The 3367-nt window shown below is 39.6% G+C and overlaps 1 long non-coding RNA gene across 2 annotated transcripts; it reads left to right on the forward strand.

Moving 5' to 3' along the window:
* The first annotated feature begins 1299 nt into the window (after nt 1–1299).
* Nucleotides 1300–3108, forward strand: LOC130196958 (uncharacterized). 2 transcript variants are annotated; one of them, XR_008832351.1, is made up of 3 exons: nt 1300–1784; nt 2634–2766; nt 3031–3108. It is a non-coding gene; the product is annotated as an uncharacterized LOC130196958 (long non-coding RNA). The 2 variants fall into 2 exon arrangements; XR_008832352.1 differs by lacking the exon at nt 1300–1784 and adding an exon at nt 1908–2056.
* The last annotated feature ends 259 nt before the right edge of the window (nt 3109–3367 follow it).

Here is a 3367-nt window from a genome sequence, read left to right on the forward strand (position 1 = left end):
GACCGGCGCGGGTGAGCGAGGACCCGTTCGACGCTGCTTGCAGCTTTAATTCTTATTCCACTTTTTTATTTTTGAACATTGGGCGCATATTGGGGGTATGTATCATATCCCAAAACTCACCAAATTTGGCAAGCTTGTCAGGCTTGGTGAAAATAGCCAGATGACAACGACGTCGAAATTCGGCTTTCAAAATTGCTCTAGCGCCACCTGTAAATTTGACCGGCGACGCCCCTCACCCAGTATGTTCAAATGACTAGCTTTTTTTTTCACAAGTCCACTTGGACCTGCTCTACAAAAAAGCCTCTCAGTACCCTAAGCTCCGCCTACTTAAATTTTCCACCATATTTTTTTTGGTGAAAACACATCCGAGGCGTTTGCGCCGACATACGGGGTCCAATTCAAACCAAACCTATTGGAGATAATGATCATGGAAGCTATATCATCTAAGATCTATCATCTTATTTCAAATATATCATTCTGGTAAGGATCTATGGCCCAGCGAACATTTTAGGGGCGTGTCCTGTTTTGTAATGCTCATAACTTCAACACTATTGGGAGAAAAAAAATAACAGACTTTCAGGATATGTGCAGAAGGGAGCCTGGAACATTCACAGCAAATTTCGTGCAATTTAAACCGTAGGGGGCGCTACAAAAATTCACCAAAGTTGGCCGTTTTTGGCGTTTTTTGGCGTTTTTTGCTTGATTTGGCCCTTTTCCACTTTTTCCCCATCGATTATTTCTCCCACAAAACGCCAACAGAATCGGCTAAAAATCAGTTTTATAGAATCTCAAGACTTGAATAATGAACACTGTGAAAAAAAACGGACTTTTCGTCGGTAGGAAATTTACGTTTTTTTACTGCCAATAATTTTTTACTTTCTGTGATTTCTTTATGTTAAAAACTATTGCTTAAACTCATCCAATACTAACGCAAAAAATCATGTGTGATGCCAGTCAAGGCCTGAACACATTCACACGAAGAAACAAGCACATTTCTTCCAGGAACACCTATTGATCACCTATTGAGAAGTAAAATAACCATAATTTATTCACTTTCACGATAGGCTTGCTTCTCTTAGTCGGTCAATCAGATCGGCTTCAAATTTGTAACACACAATCCAAACATTGTCATGATGTCAGCCCACAAAGCATTTTACGTTCGCTGTTACACTATTGCCGTACAACCCATTCTTCGTGATCAAACAACGAAGGGGCTTTGAGGGACTAAACATGCTCCTGTGAAAATACCTTGGCAAACATATTAAGAATCAAAGATGTAGTTACCAGATAGGATTTTATTCTTCAAAAATGGTAATTTGCTCCATAGCGCCACCTACAATATTCAATTAGGCAGCCCCATTAGGCAGCCCCGGTGCTACGTTTGACCTACATGTATAACGCTGGGTAGGTATATGTAACACAAGTAGACGGAAAGAAAAGTCTCTTGGCACCATGCTCTAAACTGTACCGGATGTCGCCAATATTGATTTCTGTTTCACTATGTTTGTGCAAAGCTCATCTCATTTCCACATACAGGTATTCACCTGCGTTTCATACTCCAGGCCAGCAGGTGGCGGTAATGCACCAAATATATGGATGCAACTCGCTTTTATACATCAAGAAGCAGACGAACAATAACACAGCGTGCTGACGCCGGCTGATACTCCAGGCCAGCAGGTGGCGGTAATGCACCAAATATATTGATGCAAACTGCTGTTTAGAGCAGAAGAAGTATCACACTGCAGCTTTGCCGGCCTGGTCTGCAGTCTGCTCCGTCTGAGATGGTAAGCATTTTAAATGTATTACAATGAACTACAATCCAACGATAATTAGTCATGGCAGTCTCTTGTTCACATGACTGCTGTAAAATCCACCGTGTTTATCCGGTGCTCTTTCTCCGTGTGATTGTCACAGGTTACTCAATGCTATGCTACACGAGGAGCTCCATGCTAATGCGACCCTCCATTCAAATATATAATGGTTTCTCCTGTTCGCCAGTCGGCATGAACACATAAATACTGTGGATATTACGTTACATAACCGCAGTGAAAGAACGGTACAATATGAACGCGGCTGCATCACGATGTTTGCAAGTCACGTCACGTGATAAATGTGTTCTGATGAAGCTTGAAGATGCATGCAGTTAATATTCATGTAGCTATTTAACTGCTCCACATCCATTTGAAAGAATAATTACTGTTTACTTTGCATATTACGGCTGTCATACAACATATACTCAATTCATACATGAAGTGTTATTAGAGATTAAACTACCAGCAGCTTATTAAAACTAGGAGTGATGCTTAAGTTTATTACTTCTTCTTGAGCCATTTATTTTAATTCAGAATGTTAATGAGTATATGGTAAATATTATTTACCTACTCTTTAAGAATATTAATACCATTTGGTGTTATTAACCTGTATATTGTTTACGAGATCTGTATACTTTCATCAGCAATGTTAGAACCAGAGTGTGATGAAGTTTTTAATTACATAGTATAATCATATTCTGACTAGAAGGATCTGACATTGATATGTAAAGTGTGTTTATCAAAATCACTGCACATAGACACTCATCAGATGTTGATTGCTGTACTAACCTCCGTGTCCTGCTGTTCATTTTTCTATTGCAGACACTATGGAGATGTTTGGACTGCAGTATAATGAGCATGGTTGCCCCCAGTTCCTGTGGACTGGGACCAGCACAGGACCAAGACTGCCCGACCTCCTCCAGAGCAGTGCATCCACTGCACAGTCATCGTAATGGTGCGCAGTATTAATTATTAATATTATGAAAATATTTGAAACTTTTCCTTAGCAATTCTGTAACTTTCTTTAAAAACATTACACTGCAGTCTTGTTATTGGTGACCTCAGCTAGTGCCAGAATTATTTTCATGAGATATCACCATGCGGATTTCGAATGAATTCAATTTAAAGTTAGCGAAAAATAAATATTATTAATATTATGACAATATTTGAATTTTATTTAAAGCAAATCCATTTTCTTGTTTATTCTGTTTCTTTATAGGACGTGGCACTAAGGAGGATTGTCCAGCCGCAGGTTTGTTATGTTATTGTGCTTTGAAGTTTATGAATCATACCAGTATTTGCTTTTTGAAGAGACCAATTGACACCATTATTGTTTCTGCAATTTTGTTTTCCAGATGACGCTTAAGAACCGTTACAAGTCGCTAACACCAGTCTGCTTCAGCAGCTTGGTTGAAATGGAGATTGGATGATGCACTGTGCCCAACTAATCATACACGTGATGCCTTGAGAGGTCGGGGTCAGATTGTGAGTACTCCTCTGTTTTCCTGATCCGATGTGAGGTCAAAGGTCAGGGATGTCTGTGTCCAGATTGTAAT

The sequence above is a fragment of the Pseudoliparis swirei genome, chromosome 7 (genome assembly GCF_029220125.1).
Source record: "Pseudoliparis swirei isolate HS2019 ecotype Mariana Trench chromosome 7, NWPU_hadal_v1, whole genome shotgun sequence".
Classification (NCBI taxonomy): domain Eukaryota; kingdom Metazoa; phylum Chordata; class Actinopteri; order Perciformes; family Liparidae; genus Pseudoliparis; species Pseudoliparis swirei.